The sequence below is a fragment of the Phyllobates terribilis genome, unplaced genomic scaffold (genome assembly GCF_046119375.1).
Source record: "Phyllobates terribilis strain yellow unplaced genomic scaffold, ASM4611937v1 Scaffold_2__4_contigs__length_985480577, whole genome shotgun sequence".
In the NCBI taxonomy this organism is placed as follows: domain Eukaryota; kingdom Metazoa; phylum Chordata; class Amphibia; order Anura; family Dendrobatidae; genus Phyllobates; species Phyllobates terribilis.
Genome location: NW_027362762.1, coordinates 919,212,354 through 919,235,175, shown reverse-complemented (window position 1 = coordinate 919,235,175; position 22,822 = coordinate 919,212,354). Strand labels below are relative to the sequence as shown.

At 45.4% G+C, this 22,822-nt stretch overlaps 1 long non-coding RNA gene across 2 annotated transcripts in view; it reads left to right on the top strand.

Moving 5' to 3' along the window:
* The window catches only part of LOC141253059 (uncharacterized), a 125,085-nt gene extending 103,615 nt beyond the window's left edge, over positions 1-21,470 (top strand). Inside the window, exons 2-5 of one of the 2 annotated variants that reach the window (XR_012314213.1) lie at positions 3,666-3,828; positions 16,097-16,261; positions 16,949-17,132; positions 18,420-21,470. This is a non-coding gene — a long non-coding RNA (uncharacterized lncRNA). The remainder of the gene's footprint in view (positions 1-3,665; positions 3,829-16,096; positions 16,262-16,948; positions 17,133-18,419) is intronic. The other variant, XR_012314214.1, reaches the window with a different exon arrangement.
* The last annotated feature ends 1,352 nt before the right edge of the window (positions 21,471-22,822 follow it).

The window sequence follows — 22,822 nt, the reverse complement described above, 5'->3', positions numbered from 1 at the left end:
TACAGTAAGCAGCACTTTCACTGTACTTCGTATATATGTGGCTGACATGTTTATATCTATCTAATCTATGTGTGAAGCTCTATTCTTTCGGTTCTAAATTGTCGGGTACAGGTGTATGCCGCTGCTGAATTGCCGGCTTTTCATGTTTCACTGTTGGCACTGTTCCCATCGATTTGGGCAATCACTGTAATGCCACAACCACCATGGCTGTGGCATTACAGTGAGTGGCAGACAATCCCTGCATGATTGGTGCTCTAAATAGCGCCAGACATGCAGGACACGCTTTTGGTGCACGAACAGTTATCGAACATAACCTCGAACAGCCGAATTTTTTGCAAATCGTTCGGGTTCGTCGAACAACTCGAACACCGCCCAAAACAGCTCGAATTTGAGATTGGCGAACAGTTCTAGTCGAACACCGCTCATCTCTAGCGGTTACACACCTGTAACTGTAACTTGGAGAACTTAAGAACTGTGAGTAAAACCTGAAGACTGCACCCCACTGAGTCCTCAGCTAATTACTGCGTCACCTGCCCTGCACTACACTGAACAGGCAACATCTACCTCCACAATTCTTCATATACTGCCCTGGAGCTTAGCTCTGTCTGTGGAGAGCTGAACTAACTCTGCTGTGTCACCATCAGCTCCAATGGATCTGCACCGCAGCTGCGTCCCCATAAAGCCGCATACCACAGGTGGCGTCACAAACAATATCTCCAAAAACTTTATTCCCCTTTTAATTTTCCTTTAATTGACTGCCCTGGGTCACGGACCGGATCACTGCCACCGTGACTACCCCAATACAGGACCGGCCTGGCTACCGAGTACCCCACGGCCCAGGGGGCGCATCACATGGTCTTGGTCATGCTTCTCATGTTAGGGTTTTTATAACATATTGCGGGTGACCTTTACTTATACATGGGACTAAATCAGTATCGAGATTTACATTTTTTTGTATTCCACTTGTGTTCATATGACTAAAGAAGACTTTTTTTTAAAGATTTTGGAGAGCTGAAATACTTCACTTTTAAGGTGCAGTCAGACAGCTATATTACTCGCTCGAGGATCACATTGCAATCCTCGGACTGGCAGTTGTTTCTCCTGACCTGAACGGGACAGCTACATACTGTAGAAATACATGCTGTCACGCTCAGGTGAGGCCAGTCTGAGGACTGTGTGATGCCATTCTCAAGCGAGTAATACGGCTGTCTAACTGGGCTCTTAAACTGAATAAATGACATATTAATTTCCATGAGTTACCAAATTTATATTTTTTAGGTTTTACTACTTTTGCACAAAAAAAACCCCATTAAAAAACCCACTTTTAATTGCTCTATATTTGAACTGCTATATTCTAAGAGTCATAACTCTTTTTATTTTTCTATGGATGGCGCTGTGCAAAGTTTGTGTTTTTGACCTTTTTTGCTCCGAGTTGCATAAAGAAATAAAAGAAGCAATGCTCTGCTTTGCCTTTCCCCTGCCGCTCTCTCCGTTCCCTCACCCACTGGTCTCTACATTTGGTGAAGTCTCAACATACAGAAAATGCCCAATAAGTAAATCACTGTCTGAAGGGGATCAGTGTTGTGGCTAGTGATTGGTTTAGAACATATAACCAATAACTGGGCTATTACATACTCACCCGGCCTCGTTTCTGTGCTGTTGGCGTAGCACTGGCATCATCCAACTTGTAATACAAAGAAATGGAAGGATCTGCCGGAAAGCGCACTCGCACACAAAGCTAAAACCCTGTAGACCTCTCCTTTTGGCCAGAACAATTGTTGACCCTCATTTCTCTATTATATCATTATATGTTAATTATGTCTTGATGACAAACCAGTGCTTGGTCCGTCAGTAGACCAATGGCAGGGCTGGGTTGAGGTCTTGCTCCTTGCACTAACCCAGCGCTGACGCATCGTTCACTCACCTCTCTAATGATGTTACCATCTTAGTAAACAATGTGGCAGCGTTGGTTAGTGTAAAGAGTGAAATCTTGTGATAACGTGAACATTTTTGTCTCTTTCACTGCGAGAAGGTCCACGCAGGGTTGCAGGATCCCACTCTGCAAGCCATGATCCAACAACCGGGAACTTCTTACCCAACTTGTGCCAGAAAGTTGAGTTCTTTCGCGACATATTAAGGAGTGCTCTGCGTACATTTGACGCTAACTTATATTTATAAAAATCTTTGTTCTGGGGCTGCCCACTATTTCAGTAAATAAAAAAAGACCACCCCAGACTGGTGATGGGTCTTCTTTCAATTGCAGGATAAGCAGAGTGCTCTTGTTATAATGGAAGAGAATATATGTATTTTTAAGTGACAGTACAATTTGAGAACGACCTAAAAATCTACATCCGTTTGACATGTCCCGGGCAGAGGGAAGCAAATGTTCTATCATGGATTTATGTGATGTTAAAGATTCAGAATCGGATTTTAACACCCGAGCAGATGGCAACGGACACTTAATCACTTCATTAATGCTGGATTAAACACATCTAATCTAACTTGGAGTTTTAATGTATCAAATATGACTTTTATCCATGTCAAAGAAGATGTGTTTTTCTGGCAGGTACTGGAAAAAAGAAGCATCTCCGTCTTGGAAATGGGCCGTGCTGTAAATGAATGAAGTCTAATTATTTCTAGAAAAAGATCTTTCTCTGAACCAGAAAAATTGATTATTGTTAATGCAGTGATACGGCACCAAGAACCTTCTCTTCTGCAGTGATCTTATTTATCATGTCAGTCGGCCCATAGTCTCTACCTGTGATATAGTAAGGCACCTCCATTGGCTCTACAGACATTATATACAGGAGCTAGAGTCTTTGGAATACATTTTCCTTACCTTTCCCAATTTTTGCTCATTTATGTCCCACCTCTGGTGTCCATCTTTGGGACCACCTATCTCCCTTTCCGTGGGACCTTTTTGTCCCTTTCTCTTGGACCACCTGTCTCCCTTTCTATGGAACCCCTTTCTCTGGGACCACCTTTCTCCTTTTTTCTGGTACCACTTTCTCCCTTTATTTAGGACCACCTTTCTGTCTTTCTCTGGGACCCCTTTTGTCCTTTATCTAGGACCCCTTTTTCTGGGATCACCTATCTCCATTTCTATGAAACCCCTTTTTCTCTTTTCTGGGACCACCTTTCTCCTTTACTCTTGGACCCTTTTCTCCTATTTTCTGGATACACTTTACTCCCATTCTCTGGGACCCCTTTGTCTTGGACCACCTTTCTCCTTTGCCTGGGACCACCTTACTCCCTTTCTTTGGGACTCCTTTCTCTCTTCTTCTGGAACCAACTTACTCCCTTTTTTCGGGGCTCCTTTCTCCCTTTTTCTGGGACAATCGTGCTTCCTTTTTTTGGGACCAATTTCTTTTTCTGGCACCACCTTTCTCCATTTCTTTGAGACCCCTTTCTCCCTTTCTGTGGAACACATCTCTCTTTTTCTGGGACTACATTTTTCTCTTCCTCTGTGACCACCTTTCTCCCTGTGAATAAGGAAAACACTGTCAAGCAGGGACTAAGTTTGGCCACAATTTAAGTATGCTGAGTGCTTGGTGGTTGTGCATTACATCGTGAGGACTTAACTGCTACAGCTCATTGCACATTATGTTTCTTTAACACCACCCATCAGTATCCAGTGCTAATTTAAACTGCATTTGCGTCCTCAGGACTAAGATCAAGATGAAGACTATAGTGGAGCAGAAACCATCAGCTCCCTGCCACACCACTTTCTATTGAAGCTTTCTGGCCAATCAGAGGCCAGTAAACCTCATTAATGACAGCGCAATGACATCACTGCATTTTGCTTCCTACACTGGAGATCAGGGACAGGTGAGATTCAGTTTTTTTCTATTATTAGCACAAATCTGATGGGACTGATAAAAAAGACTACAGCGTGGGGCTACTTTAAATGGAACAGGAAATTTACAAGATGATTTCTTTTTGAGTACACTATTAATAAAATTTCTATAAGGGGCTCAAAGGGGACATTACTTCTGTACATGGGAGCAAAAGTTGACATTACTACTGTGTGGGGTTCAGAAAAGGAGGCATTACTACTGTATGGGGGCCAATTAAGGGAGGCATTTCTACTGTTTGATGATCCCAGAGGGGGGCATTAGTACTGAATAGGTGTCACAGGGAGGGGTATTACTAATATTTAGGTGTACAAGGGGGATTTTATTTTTGGGTATACAATGTGGGGCACAGGGAGATGCTATTACTGTGCAGGGTACCTAAGGAGCCCTATGCCACTGTTGTGTTTGTGTGGAAGTGGAGGAAAAGTTGGCAGTGTCCAGAAAGTAGTCATCATGGGAGTCTGTGCTGGCTGATGAAAGTAGAAAACGGGGAAAAACGGGGACTCCAATAAGACGTATCTTATATATATTATTTGTCCTCTTTTGCACCGAAAGGCATATGCCTGTGTAAAATTGGTATCTATTAGTGATGAGCGAGCATGCTTGCTACTGCTTGGTGCTCGCCCGAGCATCTCACTGCTCGAGATGCTCTGAGCTCGCCGAGTATTTCCGGGGTTGCTCGGCGGGAGCTCGGGTCTCCTCCCTGCATGTTTGGCGCTCTTTAGAGCACCAATCAACATGCAGGGATTGCCTGCCACTCACTGTAATGCCGTAACCATGTTGGTTGTGGCATTACAGTGATTGGCTGGCCGCACAGCGGCATCAGGTCTATATCAGACCTGGCTCCGCCGTGCTGGTCACAGTCACTCTGGAATCAGGCAGAGTAGGGAGAGCTGCTGCTGTGTCAGGGACAGATTTGCTTGTGTATTAGGTAGTGTAGGGAGAAAAAATGTACACTACACATATCCATCTAAACAAACAGCCCTTTTGAGGACTAACTAATCTTGCCTTCTGCTGCTGTTAGATATTTATATACAAAGGACCAGGTCTCAGGGGCCAGGAATACTTTTTTTTGGATCTTAATCCTCATTATTTGCTTAAAAGGCAGTCCAGAGAACACCATTTTTCTGCGCCATTTGCTTGTTGGCACTGCGGAATACAGCCAGGTCCTTTTCGTATTAGAGTGCTAGAAATCCAGCTATTGAAAACCCTCTTTTCACCGTCAAACGGATCACATATATGTTGTCAGAAAATACTGCCATTTCTGGCCTCCATTAAAAATTTCTTTCAGTGTGTCAGTGAAGCAATTCACCGCAGTTTGCTGTTCAAACTACTTAACTACAGGCCAGGTATTTAAAACTCTATTTTCACCATCACACGGATCACATATAAGTTCGCTCCAAACTCAGTCATTTGTAGTGAGCGTGGAAGATACTGTCCTCCATTTAAAATGGGCAAGGCACATGGCAAGGGACGGGGAACTGGACGTGATGGTGATGGTGCATGCAGAGGCCGAGGACAAGGCCGTGGACAAGCTGAAATTGTGCCACAACAAAAACCACATCTTGTCGCTTGACCTTCCTGTCCCAATTCCTAGGGGACCGCAGCACACCACTATTGAACCCAGAGCAGTGTACAAAGGTTGTTGGTTGGATAGCGGATAATGCTTCCAGACACTTAGCCACCACCACCACCCTGTCTTCCATACGGTCAAGTCTCAGTAGCCGTGAGTCTGGACTGCATATTCCTCACCCTGATCCTCCTTCCTCCCACCATGTCAAGTGCCCGGAGACAACTGATCCCACACTTGGACACTCTGAAGAGCTGTTCACTTTTCCATTTATAGATTCGGGCCTCTCACCTGGTCCACTTGAAGCGGGGCAAGAGGAGATCACGTGTAGCGATGCCCAAATATTTGAGCAGCCACAGTCACACGAAGGCGATGGTGGGAAAGTGTCACAAGAGGTGGATGATGACGAGACACAATTGCCAGAAAGTCAGGAGGAGGACCAGGGTGCCGAAGTGGAAGATGAGGTGGTGAATGATATAGTAACTGACCCAACCTGGCTGGAGGACATGCAGAGCGAGGACAGCAGCATACAGGGGGAGGGAGGCAGAGCACCCCAACAGGCAGGAAGAAACAGTGTGGTGGCCGCAGACAGAAGACAGGCAACCGTTCCCCGTAACACAAACACGAAGGAAGTTGCCAGTACAACTGTTAGGTCTTCCCGAGTCTGGTTGTTTTTTTAAAGACTCTGCCGATAACCCCAAAAAGGCCATTTGCCCCACCTGCCAGGCCAGCATCAGCAGGGGTGGCAAAATGACCAGCCTGACCACCACCAGCATGATCAGGCACATGGCAGCAAAGCACCCGACTTTGTGGGCTGAACCCCAGGGATCAGGATCAGTGTCTGCAGGTGGCACCATTGCTTCTTCCACTGTTGTGCATGCAAGCCAATCCCCTGTCCATGGTGCATGCGAAGATGCCTCCTGCCCTGCACCTGTCATTGCACACTCTCGAGTAGCAGCATCAGGAAGCACGTCCATGTCCTTGTCCCAGCGCAGCATTCAGTTGTCCATACCCCAGTCCTTGGAACGCAAGCGCAAATATGCAGCCAACGACCCAAAGGCGACACTACCAAATTCTCACATTTCACGACTGCTTGGCTCGAAATGTTGCCTTTTAGGCTCGTGGAGACTGAAGCATTCTGTAACCTGATGGGGGCGGCCGTCCCTCCGTACTTGGTCCCCAGCCGCCACTATTTCTCCCGGTGTGCCGTCCCCGCATTACACAAACACGTGTCCCAAAACATTAGCCGTGCCCTCAACAACGCAGTTACCGGGAAAGTCCACCTAACCACGGACATGTGGACAAGTGCTTGTGGGCAGGGACGGTACATCTCGCTGACGGCACACTGAGTTAACATAGTGGAAGCCGGGACCCAGTCAGACCTTGGGACGGAACACGTCCTCCCGACGCCAAGGATTGCGGGCCCTAGGTCAATCAGGGTTGCCCCCACCGTCTACAGCTCCTGCACCTCATCCTCCTCAGCCTCCTCCTCCTCTTCAGCCTCCATCTCCGAAATGACCACATCAGTAACAAGCTGGAAGCACTGCAGCACTGCCTCGGACAAGCGGCAACAGTCTGTGCTGAAGCTAATATGCTTAGGTAACAAGCCTCACAATGCTGAAGAGTTGTGGACAGCTCTGAAAGAGCAGTCAGATCTGTGGCTCACATAGCTGAACCTACAGCCAGGCATGGTCGTGTGTGACAATGGCCGGAACCTGGTGGCAGCTCTGAGGCGAGATCACACACGTACCATGCCTGGCCCATGTGCTTAACCTCGTGGTTCAGCGGTTTCTCAAATCCTTCCCGGAGCTGCCGGATCTGCTTGTTAAAGTACTGCGCCTGTGTGCCCATTTTAGAAAGTCAGCTACAGCTTCTGCCGCCCTTTCCGAGTTTCAGCAGCGTTTGCAGCTTCCGGCTCACATATTGGTGCGTGATGTCCCCACGTGTTGGAACTCTACACTGCAGATGTTGGGAAGGATTTGTGAGCAGAAGAGGGCAGTTGTTGAGTACCAGCATCAATGAGGCCGTCGGTTTTCAGTTCAGACTCCACACATAAGACCTCAGGAGTGGACATGGATGTCAGACATATGTACCATCCTCCAAAACTTTGAGGACTCCACCAAGATGGTGAGCGGCAATGATGCCATAATTAGTGTCACCATCCCGCATCTCTGTCTTCTGAAATGCTCTCTGCTCACAATCAAAGAGGATGCATTGCAGGCGGAGCATGATGAGATGGAGCAAGGAACCATACAGAGTGATTACACACAGCCAAGCCTCATCTCATCTCAACGTGGATTGGGTGACAATAAGGAAGAGGAGGAGGTGGAAGGACAGGAGCTAGTTTCATGCACTATAGACGGTACTACCTGCACAGCTGTCATACCGTCTGTTCAGCGTAGATGGCCAGAGGACAGAGAGGAGGAGGAGGAGGAGGAGGAGAGTATGGTCAGTCATCCTCTTGGTGAGGACACGGAAGTCTTGCCTGTTAGTAGTCTGGCACGCATGGCTGAGTTTATGTTACGCTGCCTTTCCCATGACCCTCGCGTTCTCAAAATTTTGGGTGACACTCATTACTGGTTGGTGACACTTCTAGACCCACGCTACAAGGAGAACTTTATATCTCTTATTCCTGAGGCGGACAGTTCTACAAAAATGGGGCTGTACCACAAGGCCCTTGTTGCGGAACTATTAAAAAAATTCCTGTCTGAAAACGCTGGCAGCAAAAGGAACGCTTCGTTGGACAACCAAGGAGTACAGGCGAGAGATACACAATTTCAATCCAGCAGAGGCAGGGGAACACTGTCAAAGTTCTGGGAGAGTTTTCTCAGACCCTCCCATCGCACAGGCCCTGAGGCGAGGAGTACTCTCACAAGGAGTGCAATGTTTTGGAAGATGCTGAGGGAGCACCTTGCCGACCGTACCAACGTACTCAGTGATTCCTCTGTGCCTTATAATTATTGGGTATCCAAGCTGGATGCGTGGAATGAACTGGCTCTCTATGCCTTGGAGGTCCTGGCCTGCCCTGCCGCCAGCGTTTTATCAGATCGGGTTTTTAGTGCCGCTGGTGGAATTATAACTGATAAGTGCATCCGCCTGTCAACTGAAAATGCTAACAGGCTGACTCTTATAAAAATTAACAAGGGCTGGATTGGGCCAGACTTCTCAACACCACCGAATGATTGCAGCGTAACATAAACTCAAATCCAGTGTCTTTTTTTGGGAGGTGTATTAGCATGGACCTCTTCACACCCACACATAGGGTAAATGTTTATCAGCCCATACACTTGTGCATGGGCATTACAAGTATAGGAGGCCCGCTCCTTTCTAATGGGAACAATTTTTTATGAGACCCTCCTCCACGTCTCTTCCAAGGGGCATTGAAGTGCCTCCAAATTTTTGGCAGCCCTTGCATTCACTGCATAGGCCAACACTATGGGAGACTCTCTCCTTTCTAATGGGAATTTGTCGTTACTGTGGCCCTGCTCTATGTGTCTTTAAATTCTTAATGGGGTTTTTCCTAAATTTGGTCAGCTGTTGGACTCACTGAATACCCTATAACTGTATAGCAGACCCTCTCCTTTCTAATGGGAACATGTCATACTTTGTTACTGTGGCCCTGCTCTATGTGTCTTTAAATTCTTAGTGGGGTTTTTCCTAAAATTGGTCAGCCGTTGGACTCACTGCATACCCTATAACTGTATAGCAGACTCTCTCTTTTCTAATGGGAATTTGTCGTTACTGTGGCCCTGCTCTGTGTCTTTAAATTCTTAATGGGGTTTTTCGTAAATTTGGTCAGCTGTTGGACTCACTGCATACCCTATTACTGTATAGCAGACCCTCTCCTTTCTAATGGGAACATGTCGTACTCATTACTCTGGCCCTACTCTATGTGTCTTTAAATGCTTAGTGGGTTTTTTCCTAAAATTGGTCAGCCGTTGGACTCACTGCATACCCTATAACTGTATAGCAGACTCTCTCCTTCCTAATGGGAATTTGTCATTACTGTGGCCCTGCTCTATGTGTCTTTAAATTCTTAGTGGGGTTTTTCCCAAATTTTGGCAGCCCTTGCAGTCACAACATGGGCATTACCACTATAGGAGACCAGCTCCTTTATAATGGGAACATTTATTTTACTGAGACCCTCCTCTATGCCTCTTCAAAAGGGTATTGGGTTGCGTCCAAATTTTTGGCAGCCCTTGCAGTCATTGGACATGAAATAACAGTATAGGAGACCCACTTGTTAATAATGGGAACAACAAAGCATAGCCGGCTGATAGCTCTCTAACAATAGCGAGGGCCTACTGCTGGCCTTTTAAGAATATTAAGGGCAGTCTGATGACCCTATAAAAATAGGCTTTATGACTTTCAGAGTCCCTCCATCATAAATAAAACAGGATGTGTCTGATGAAGTGTCACACACCACATTGCCAGATAAGGTTGTAAAATGTTAAAATGACATTTCCCGGTGAATGCATTTGTTTTAAAAAATAACGTAAAAAAACCCCAAAACAATAGGATCTTTCTTTAGTATAAAAAACAGCGTCACCAATTTAACCTCAATGTAATCACATTGTTCAGCTCCTGTACCTCCTCCATCTCCAAAATGACCACATCAGACACAAGCTGACAGCACTGCTGCACTGCCTTGGCCAGGCGGCAACAGGCTGTGCTGAAAATAACATGCTTAATGCTTAGGTGACAAACCGCCCAGCGCTGCAGAGTTGTTGAAAGCTGTAACACAGCAGCCTGATCTGTGGCTCTCACCGCTGAACATACAGCCAGGCATGCTCGTATGTGACAATGGGCGGAACCTGGTGACGGAGAAATGACAGTCGGAGTAGATACGGTTTCCCTCTATGCCAGTCCTTTCACTGAGCTAAAGAATTTAGGTGTAGTGAAATACAACTTCCACTGAGAAGCTGTTTCAGATTGATAAACATTGTGCCCACAAGAGGATATGATTCTGAGGGCTCACCTTTCTCCCCCGCTCAAGAGCCCTCAGAATCAAATCCTCTGGTGGGCACAATGTTTTTCATGATAGCAGCTGCAAAGTTAGCGCTATCATGAACTCTCCTGAGGTAGAAGCCAAAGCACACCAGAGGGGTCTCTGGTGGGACCGTCCAACCCTGCCAAGAAGCAGCCCTGGCTAAGAAAAGTGTGGGGGAAGGTTCCCGGCCTCTCTATGGCTACTGTTTTAGTGCGGATCAGATGTGCTTATGCATGTTATTTCCCAAACCGCATTGGAGATCAGGCCATTGCCCACCTCTGTCATGAAATTAAATGCGCAAAGAAAGATATGTGTGTGTCAAAGCACCATCGACAAGTGCGAGTTGATGTTGGACAGGCTGCCATTGCTTCTGCAACAAGCTGCATTAGAGGACTTCCTGGGAGAAATGACACCCAGAGTAGATAAGGTTTCCCTCTATGTTAGTCCTTTCACCGAGCTAAATACAACTCTTAGCAAAAAAAGCTGTGGACTGACTCCGTACCGTCCCTGGCCACATTCACCTGTCCACATGTTTGTGGGTAGGCGGTCCAGTAAGTGCACTGGGGAGGGCACGAGTAATGTTGTAGGACCCGTGCTTGTGGAAGGCGGAGACTATACCGGGAAAAATAATGCTGGGGACCGAGTATGGATGCCCGGTCGCCGCCGCCATAAGATTGTGGACAGCTTCCGCCTTCCCCACCCTAAAAGGCCATATTTCAAGTGCAAGTAGCTGCCCAGATATCTGGCAGTTTAGTGTTGCGGCCTGTGGGTGGGTGGCTGGTTGCATATTTGCTCTTGCATTCCAAGTAACAGAAAACTAAACAGAAGGTGGTCTCTATCATCATCATGGCCTCACCTCGGCACTATGAACTCTCCTGAAGGAGAAGCCAGGGCCCACTGGAGGAGTCTCCGGTTCTCTGGTGGGCCTGTCCAACTCTTCCGAGAAGCAGCCCTGGCTAAAAAAAGTGTGGGGGAAGGTTCCCGGACACTCTATAGCTGCTTTTTTAATGTGGATTGGACTTATGCATGTTATTTCTTAAACCGCATTGCAGATCAGGCCAGTGTCCAACTCTGTATTCATGAAATTAAATGCGCAAAGAAAGATGTTTGTGTGTCAAAGCACCACCGACAAGTGCGAGTTGATGTTGGATGGGCTGCCATTGCTTCTGCGACAAGCTGCATTAGAGGGCTTCCTGGGGGAAATGACACTCAGGGTAGATACGGTTTCCCTCTATGCCAGTCCTTTTACCGAGCTAAATACAACTCTCAGCAAAAAAGCTGTGGACTGGCTCCGTACCGTCCCTGGCCACATTCACCTGTCCACGTGTGTTACACACACGCCCGGACTGACTGGCGTGAGCATGGTTAGTGATCCCACTGGACCATGAACCGAGGAGTGCCTGGAGGGGCGTGATTAAGTATCAACTCGGTTCGACCAAGGTCGCACGGTGGCTCAGTCGACTCTATGAGCCAGGGAGGAACCGACCAGGTGCTACTCCAGGTCAGACCCCGGTCACAGCTGTTGACCCACACCAGGGAATGCAGAAACAGACAAGTTAGGCTGGCTTACTGACAGGTGGGTACTGGCAGGCACGGCTGGTATGCAGACAGGTGGGTACTGGCAGGCACGGCTGGTATGCAGACAGGTGGGTACTGGCAGGCAGGCCTGGTATGCAGACAGGTGGGTACTGGCAGGCACGACTGGTATGCAGACAGGTGGGTACTGACAGGTAGGAACGCAGGCAGGATAGGGACCAGTGCAGACTGGGATATAGGAACAGAGCCGCAGGTGCGGCAGACAAGCAGAGCAGAGCAAAACCCGCAGGTGCCATAGACAAGCAGAGCAGAGCAAAACCCGCAGGTGCAGTAGAGAATCAGAGCAGAGCAGAGAAAAACCCACAAGTGCGCTAGACAAACAGAGCAGAGCAAAACCCGCAGGTGCGGTAGACAAGCCGAGCAGAGCAAAACCCGCAGGTGCGGTAGACAAGCAGAGCAGAGCAAAACCCGCAAGTGCGGTAGACAAGCAGATCAGAGCAAAACCCGCAGGTGCGTTAGACAAGCAGAGCAGAGCAAAACCTGCAGGTGCGGTAGACAAGCAGAGCAGAGCAAAACCCGCAGGTGCGGTAGACAAGCAAAGCAGAGCAAAATCCGCAGGTGCTGTAGACAAGCAGAGCAGAGCAAAACCCACAGGTGTGGAGACAAGCAGAGCAGAGCAAAACCCGCAGGTGCGGTAAACAAGCAGAGCAGAGCAAAACCGGCAAGTGCTGTAGACAAGCAGAGAAAAAGGCACAGGCAGACAGGACAGGGCTCTGTTCATATGGAACAGACTGGGAAACACAGGAAGATAGTTAGAACACAGGAGGTAGATACGGAGGCAGAGAAATGGGACAAGCAGAACCAGATACACACAAGGTACTTACAATGAAGTAGTGAGTGAACACAAAATTCACAAACAGAAGTACAGAGACAACGAGTTGAAGTTAGGTGCAGGTTCAGACACTGCAGGAAAAGGGCAGGTACGGACATAGAGACAAACAGGTAATGGGCTAGGACACAGTTCAGACAGGAACTGAACCCGGAACAAGATACAGGAACGAGCCTGGGTATACATCCCCCAGGATGGCAGAACAGACTAGAAGTCACAGAAACAGGAAACAGGCCTGCGTATACAGCCCCCAGGGTGGCGGAAACAGACAAGACACAGGACAGGACCTGGCAACTCAGTTGCACAGAACAAACTGAAAGAAAGTGATGCTAAGGCACCTCCTATTGGGTGGAGGGGGTTTAAGTATCCAGTGACTCACAACAATAGGCTGGGGACGCATTAGGAGTGCGCACACAGTAACTATAAGAATCAGACAGTAACTGCGCCGCCGCCCTAAGCAATGAGACAAGAGACATTCACACAGCAGATACTGGAGCAAAGTGTGCAGCCAGGACTGACAGGTAAGATGGCAGTCTTGCATGGTGGGAGGTGGTAAGGCATGCCAGCATGCGCCAGGGATGTTACAACGTGTTTGTGGTTAGGCGGTCCTTCCTAATAAGTGCACTGGGGAGGGCACAGGTAATGTTGTGGGACCCGTGCTTGTGGATGGCGGAGACAATACCGGGAGAAATAGTGGCGGCTGGGGACCGAGTATGGACACCCGGCCGCCGTCAGCATGAGGTTGTGAAAAGATTCCGCCTCCACGAGCCTAAAACGCCATATTTCAAGTGCAAGCAGCTGCCCAGAAATCTGGCAGTTTAGTGTTGCGGCCTGTGGGTGGGTGGCTGGCTGCATACTTGCACTTGCATTCCAAGTAACAGAAAACTAAGCAGATGGTGGCCTCTATCATCATCATGGCCTCACCTCGGCACTATGAACTCTCCTGAAGGAGAAGCCAGGGCCCACCGGAGGAGTCTCCGGTTCTCTGGTGGGCCCGTCCAACTCTGCCGAGAAGCAGCCCTGTCTAAGAAAAGTGTGGGGGAAGGTTCCCGGACACTCTATGGCTGTTTTTTAATGTGGATCGGACATGCTTATGCATGTTATTTCTTAAACCACATTGCAGATCAGGCCATTGTCCAACTCTGTATTCATGAAATTAAATGCGCAAAGAAAGATGTTTGTGTGTCAAAGCACCACCGACAAGTGCGAGTTGATGTTGGATGGGCTGCCATTGCTTCTGCAACAAGCTGCATTAGAGGACTTCCTGGGAGCAATGACACCCAGGGTAGATACGGTTTCCCTCTATGCCAGTCCTTTCACCGAGCTAAATACAACTCTCAGCAAAAAAAGCTGTGGACTGGCTCTGTACCGTCCCTGGCCATGTGTTTGTGGTTAGGCGGTCCTTCCCAGTAAAATGCAATGGGGAGGGCACGGGTAATGTTGTGGGACCAGTGATTGTGGAAGGCGGAGACGATACCGGGAGAAATAGTGGTGGCTGGGGACCGAGTATGGACACCCTGCCGCCGCCGGCATGAGGTTATGAAAAGCTTTTGCCTCCACGAGCCTAAAAGGCCACATTTCAAGTGAAAGCAGCTTTAAAGGACTTCCTGGGAGAATTGACAGCTGAGTATATATGGTTTCCCAAGTCCTTTCACCAAGCTAAAGAATATGGCTGTGGTGAAATACAACTCAGCAAAAAAAGCTGTGGACTGGCTACGTACCGTCCCTTGCCACATTCACCTGTCCACGTGTTTGTGGTTAGGCGGTCCTTCCCAGTAAGTGCACTGGGGAGGGCACGGGTAATGTTGTGGGACCCATGCTTGTGGAAGGCGGAGACGACACAGGGAGAAACAGTGGCGGCTGGGGACCGAGTATGGACACCCGGCCGCCGCTGGCATGAGATTATGAAAAGCTTCTGCCTCCACGAGCCTAAAAGGGCACATTTCAAGTGCAAGCAGCTGTCAAAAATTTGGCAGTATAGTATTGCAGCCTGTGGATGGGTGGGTGGCTGGCTGCATAATTGCTCTTGCATTCCAAGGAATAGGGTAGGGACAACTGAATGCTGCACTGGGACAAGGACGTGGACAGTGATTGTTGCAAGTCTGCAACGACAGGTGCATGGCGGGAGGCATCTTCGCATGCGCCAAGGATCACTTATGATGGGCACACTTTTAGGCAGTGACCTGGGAGTCAGAAATGCTTCAAGGGGTCTTCCCCATGCTGTTCCCATGTCTTTTCAGCACTGTATGCATGTGTCTGATGATGTGTCACATACCACATGGCCAGATAAGATTGTAGAATGTTAAAATGACATTTCCTGGTGAATGCATTTGTCTTTGTTGAAAGCAATGCAAAAGTGCAAAAACGCATCAAAAACGCTACGTGTGAATATAGCCCAAGGTGTGGAGGAGTATTTTTGGTTTTGGTTATTTATTTTTCCTTATATACAAGTCATTACCCTGGAAAGGATGTTCCTTAATATATTTCCCAGGAAAATCCATTTTGGTTTTGTTTTTGTATGTTTTATTGTGAGTCCATAAAAGTGGTAATACTCTGACAACGTTGTTGATAGCAGTGACCTGGGAGTCAGAAATGCTTCCAGGGGTCTTCCCCATGCTGTCCCCATGTCATTTGAGCACTGTTCCCATCGATTTGGGCAATTTTTAGGCCCTCTGCAGACCGCTGGGGGGAGCCGCCTGAGAAATGCTCGAGTTTCTCATAGACATACATTGGGCTCGTTGCTCGGGTCGAGCACCCGAGTATTCCAATTTGCTCCACCCGAGCAACGAGTACCCGAGCATTTTAGTGCTCGCTCATAACTAGTATCTATCACTTATTTTGTCATAGTGGTAATATTTAGCCTGGTGGTATTATTCAGTCACATATGTGTGTATTGGTACTATTTAGTCATAGAGTGGCGGGTATTACACACCTGTTCCGGATCTGGAATTTACTCCCCTCTCCCTTGTCCAATGAACTGTGTGCACTACATCGAGTTTTGCAGATGGTCCATCGTGATCCCATGTGATCATCTACTTTGGCCTATATAAGGTCTTCCAAGACACACACCTAATTCTTCGTATTAAGACTTTTTAGCTGCTCTGGAGTTCTATCTGCCTGCAGCGTTCAGGACCTCTGCTTCATGTTCATGGTATCGTGCCCACCTGAGGTCTTCAGGACCTCTGCTACCTGTTTCCGGACTCCTGTCCGGGTGCGCTCTCCAGGACATCTGCTATCTTTTCCCATCATTCTGTCAGCCTGCAGCCTCCAGGACCTCTGCCATCTGCTCCCAGTCTCCTGTTTGCCTGTGGTCTCCAGGAAATCTGCTACCTGTTTCCTGTGTGCCTCACCTGCCTACTGCACCAACGTCTGTGGCCAGTTTACCCACCCGGACCTTGAGCTTGGAGGATCCATCTCACCAGGTTAGCCTAACAGTGGTATTATTCAGCCTATGCCTATAAAGGCATTATTGATTATATTGATGTTGGTATAATGGGTTTTGCTCTTTAACAGGCCGGTGACCATGTTTATTTCTGTAACCATATAACTGTATTATTTATAGTCATATATAGAGCCATACATAGAAAATGATCGTGGGTCCAAGACTTGTCGGGAGATAATAGGATTCTAATTTCTCCCTAGTATCTATCTATCTATCTATCTATCTATCTATCTATCTATCTATCTATCTATCTATCCATCTATCTATCTATCTATCTATTCATCCATCCATCCCCTTCTCCTAACAATGTACCCTAACTGTTTTAAGTCGTAGGCTTATGCCCTTAAACGTGGAAACATTATATTCATCGGTTTGTTCTATGTCCCAATCTTTGATCCATTTGTCTTTCATAGGAGTCTATCACTTTTATTATGTTTATAGGTCTTTATAACCCATCACATTGTGGAATTTCAATAATTGCATTTCATAATGAACTAATATAGATATCAAGAAAACAATTGGCTTTAAAAATTGTATTTCTTTCTGCCGCAACTTGGAGAAAACCTTTAACCCTGACATGTTGAAAACCCGATACTACTGCTTGGTCAAATTCTTCTCTGTTCCCGCTGTTGTTAGGTGATAATTTTGCCGTCTGTGTCTTTTACAGCATCGTAACTGCACAGAAGCTCCATACTGAGCTGTGAATGTATGTAACCCTCACTGGGAATTCGGATGGCAATATGAGTCAATGAACAGCGGATTTTATTACAGCCATAGGTAACTTGCTCCACTGCTACTCGCAGGAAATTCTTGTCGATGAAACTGTTCCAGGTTAATCATAAAAGCTGGAGGTGAGTCTCTCCTCTGATCTCTATGGCATTCGCTCATGCATTGAAGATACTCATGTTAAAATCATTATTAGAATTTACTTTATCACTCCAGTAGTATTACAGTTAATTTACATAGTTGCTGTCAATTTGCTTTTTTTTCCCCACATTTTGCATAATTTATGCCAACGATTTTTTGTTCTGTTTTGCTCCAGAAGCTAATTTTGTGTGAATACAGCCTTAAGACAAAAGCGAGATATATCTGATCCAATAATTTCCATTAATAACAGCAGATATTTTGGCATTGTCATAACATTTTCTGTATATTTATGGCACTGGAAGAAGGGAGTTTAAAGTGGTTGTGCTATCAACACCTTCTTGTCACAAGGGCATTGTCCGTGGTCACCTAGCAGCTCTAAAAATGGCTACCATGACCAGGCTTGGTGTTTACTCCGTTTATTAGATCCTATGGATAGCCCTGGCCTTCACCCTTTAAGCCCTTTACGAGGAACTGGACCTGCACAGGGGCCCCAGTTCGGTGGGGCAAGCTGACAAGAAGATTTGTCAAGTAGCTGGGTCACAACCAGGAGGGACGGATAGGTACAAATTCGGTAGGCAGGAGAATAGTCAATAAACAAGCTGAAATCAGAATCAGGAATATCCACTAGCACATGGGATCTGTGATAGACACAAGAGCTAGTTAGGCTATAGCTAGCAGTGAAAACTGATTCTCAGAACTTTCTTGTTTTTGGCAAAACTATGTCTCCCCCCCCCCCCCCCACCAGTAAAATAAAATAATATCACCTATACTCACCTTTGGTGCCAGCGCTGTTCCAGTAGTGTCGGCACTGGCTCTCCCAGGGCTCACGTGACATTGTTATGTCAATCAATCCCTGAGACCAATCCTCGCTGGCTTCACTCTACAGACAAATCACATAAATCTGGAGGAATTGACTGCTCTCTTCAAAATATGTTTTTTCCAAAGCACAGTCATGCGGCCAGGCTGTGATTCATGCTCTGCGTGGTTTGGGCATCATGAATATGACAACAGGTTCCATTTAACCTTTTAGAATTTATCTGTGAACATTTTGGTGAATATAATTTAAGGGAAAAAAAACAAAAAATGTAAAGAACAAAGTAAAAATGTAGATGCAAAAAAGAAGCAAATAATACTAACACTATTCTTCTATATTCTACTTTAATTTTTTTGCATCAAATTTAGCTGCAATCAATATTGTCAAGAATATACAAAGAGTTTTTTACTGGTTCCATTATTATGGACCTTCTCACAATCCTATGTCTGATTTTCAGGCAACAAGCTGCAGTTGGAACCTCTCCCTGATGATCTGCTTTTACTTTAAGATCAGCAACACTTATCCCCACCTCCTGGTGCCGCTCCAACCTGACAATCAGTCAGCTGGAAATGCAGGAGATCCAAAGCAAAGACTTCTGCAAGGCTGTTCAATTAAAGAACATACTGGGAACACTGTGGATATGGCTTTATGTTTACTGTCATCATCATTTATAGTTTACTGTCGCTTTAAACATCACTGTTTTGATCTTTGTTATACCTATTGTGGGTATAATAAACAAAAGGTGAGTAAAAGTGAATCTGTCACCAAATGTCATAATGCAAACCCCTTATATTATTAGATCTTTTAGACCTGGTGACACTGGAGTACTTAGTTTGAAAATCCATGTCAGAATGGTTGTGTAATCCTAAAGTTGAAATTAACTTTTTATGAGTCCAGATAGAGAATGAGAAAATTCAGTAGTATTTCATTGTTGCCCAGCCTGACTTACACCTGCAGCTTGTTCTGAGCAGTGTGAGTTCTCAGCAGGGAGGAGGGACACTGATGACCTCTCGCTCTCTCTCTTTATATATACACTACTGTTCAAAAGTTTGGGGTCACCCAGACAATTTTGTGTTTTCCATGAAAACTCATACTTTTATTTATCAAATGAGTTGCAAAATGATTAGAAAATATAGTCTAGACATTTAAAAGGTTAGAAATAATGATTTTTATTAGAAAGAATAATTTTCTCCTTCAAACTTTGCTTTCGTCAAAGATTGCTCCCTTTGCAGCAATTCCAGCATTGCAGACCTTTGGCATTCTAGCTGTTAATTTGCTCAGGTAATCTTGAGAAATTTCCCCCCATGCTTCCTGAAGCCCCTCCCACAAGTTGGATTGGCTTAATGGGCACTTTTTGCGTACCATACGGTCAAGCTGCTCCCACAACAGCTCAATGGGGTTGAGATCTGGTGACTGCGCTGGCCACTCCATTACAGATAGAATACCAGTTGCCTGCTTCTTCCCTAAATAGTTCATGCATAATTTGGAGGTGTGTTTTGGGTCATTGTCCTGTTGTAGGATGAAATTGGCTCCAATCAAGCGCTTTCCACAAGGTATGGCATGGCGTTGCAAAATGGAGTGATAGCCTTCCTTATTCAAAATCCCATTTACCTTGTACAAATCTCCCACTTTACCAGCACCAAAGCAACCCCAGACCATCACATTACCTCCACCATGCTTGACAGATGGCGTCAGGCACTCTTCCAGCATCTTTTCAGTTGTTCTGTGTCTCACAAATGTTCTTCTGTGTGATCTAAACACCTCAAACTTTGATTTGTCTGTCCATAAAACTTTTTTCCAATCTTCCTCTGTCCAATGTCTGTGTTCTTTTGCCTATATTAACCTTTTCCTTTTATTAGCCAGTCTCAGATGTTGCTTTTTCTTTGCCACTTTGCCCTGAAGGCCAGCATCCCGGAGTCGCCTCTTCACTGTAGACGTTGACACTTGTGTTTTGCGTGTACTATTTAATGAAGCTGCCAGTTGAGGAGCTGTAAGACATCGATCTCTCAAACTAGAGACTCTAATGTCCTTGTCTTGGTGCTCAGTTGTGCAGCGGGGCCTCCCACTTCTCTTTCTACTCTGGTTAGAGCCTGTTTGTGCTCTCCTCTGAAGGGAGTAGTAGTAGGAAATCTTCAGTTTCTTGACAATCTCTCGCAAGGAATAGCCTTCATTTCTAAGAACAAGAATAAACTGTCGAGTTTCACATGAAAGTTCTCTTTTTGTGGCCATTTTGAGAGTTTCATAGAACAAACAAATGTAATGCTCCAGATTCTCAACTAGCTCAAAGGAAAGTCAATTTTAAATCTTCTCAAATCAGCCAAACCATTTTCAGCTGGGCTAAGGGCTAACATACTTGTGCCAGGGTTTTTTAGGGTTTTCTAAACATCCATTAGCTTCTTACACAGTTAGCAAACACAATGTACCATTAAAACACTGGAGTGGTGGTTGTTGGAAATGGGCCTCTATACACCTATGTAGATATTGCAATAAAAACAAGACGTTTGCAGCTAGAATAGTCATTTACCACATTAACAATGTATAGAGTGTATTTCGGATTCATTTAATGTTAGCTTCATTGAAAAAAAATGTGCTTTTCTTTCAAAAATAATGAAATTTCTAAATGACCCCAAACTTTTGAACGGTAGTGTATGTATATATATATATATATATATATATATATATATATATATATATAATTTATGCCTGATTGACTCCTAAATGGTCCTGTTGCTGCTGAATCTCCACCCATCTACTTAATTGATGGTTCGTCAGTGTGCCTCCGTCCTGCTCCTGAGAACTCACACTACTCAGAATGAGCTGCGGCTGTCAGTCAGGCTAGGCGAGTGGGCAAAAATAGAATACCGTTGAACTTACAGCCATTCTGACATGGATTTTCATAGTAAATGCACCAGCTTCATCTGGCCTAAAATATCTATTTAAAAATGCATACTGTTTGTATTATCAAATCTGATGAGAGATCCACTTAAAAAAATACTCAGATGATTACTGTATAATACGTCCAGCTTATTACACCCGCAGTCAGCCACACAATTTCCTGCAGCAGCTGCAGGGGGAATGTAGCATTACATGGCAGCCGTGACCCTTCATGTACTGTATGGAGCTGCCATATCTGCCGGACAGTTGCACACTGTAGGGAATTTGAGAAGTTGTAGCCCCTCTCTATGGCGTCCATATGCCCTGAGAAAAGTTCTTTATGTGACATATTGAGTAAATCAACCTTCAGTAAAATAATTCTGTCTCTTACATAACAAACTACATGTATGCAGTATAATATGGACTGTGCGGCGATCACAAAATGTGTAAAATGTCAATGAAACATTGCATGAAGGGCAACAGACGCAGCGCTGACCAGGATGGATCTGCAGCATATGCATGACTGGGTATCTCTACATCCATAAGCATATGTGAACACGAGGAGCAGATTGGTTTAACAAGGAAATTAGGTCATGGAAATGGATTACGGCCAGGCTTCCTGGGAAGATGATTGTGATGGAAGATTCACTTTAAGAATAACCTCCAGCCTTCATTTGGGTGCAACTAGAAGACTAGTATTTCTGCAAATCAAAACCTTAACAAACAAGGCTAAAAAAAGGCTGTTCTCATGCACATTCTTATTTAAAGAAAAATTACGTCTTTAAGAACTTTTTTTTTTACTTAAATGCATGCATTTTTGGTGAAAGTTTTTTTTCTGAAATTTTTCACATCAAAGTTCAGCTTGGAGAAGCTCAGAAACAGACATATAAAAGAGTTATAAACTCCCCGTCTGGACAAGCTCACTGACAGATTCTCAGTTAACTCATTCTGCAGCCAGCAATTCGCAGGAAAATCAAAACCTTTAAAAGCCAAATGATTTTTTAATGAAATCCAATAGCAAAAATTACTTTTAGACCAGCATGCATTTACATAGTACCTGTCACACCAGGTTAGAAGTGGTTTGTTTTTGCTCTAACTTTATTGGCTTCCCTGAGTATTTCATTTACTATTTTTTGCTTTAAATCTGCCTATTCCAAAGATATGGGCATTTTTATTTAATGGAAAACCGAAAGAAATTAACTGGAATATAAGTTGGTATACATGCAAAGTGTAGAAGCGTGTTCACACTGACCATTAAACATACAAAAGGTGAGATAGAAATATAGCAGGGTATATGTTCATTTTATTTCTATCTTAGGTTTTGTCTTTTTATTTAATGGGCCTAATATGCAATTTTTCATGGTCTTTACCAAGGGGGCGTAGTTCAAAGAGTAATTATGCAGAAAAGCCTAAAGACATGCCCCAGAGGATCCTGTGAGAAAGGCCCCCTTGGAAAAGACTATAATAAATTGCATAATGGGCACACTAAATAAAACGTCCATATCTCTGATGCTGTATGGCAGATTTCAAAAATAAAAAAACCAGAAAGAACTAAACAATGCTCAGGAAAGCAACAGGAATAAAAAAGCAAAAACTGGACATTTTTGACAGTATTAAGTATCTTTTAATTATAAATATTTATTTATTTAGAGTTGTTTGTATTTTTTTACTCAGGGGTTGGACCTATACTCTGAACTGAAAGCCCCACTGCCAAGAGGAAATGAACTTTATTCCTCCTGGCAGACTCCGGCTAACAGTTACGTATGCGAGGCCAGTGAGGCTCCAGTCACTGCTCAGTACATAGTGAGCGTCAGTGGTAACCACACCTGGAATTGACTGATGGCAGTGCATCAGTACAGAGCCTGCTGTCAGTCAGTGCCAGGGGTGCAGTTACAGCTGACGCTCAGCTGAGTGGTGACTGAAGCCATGCTGGCAGCTCCTCCATGACTGAAAGCCCAAGGCTGCCAGGAGTAATAAAGTTCATGT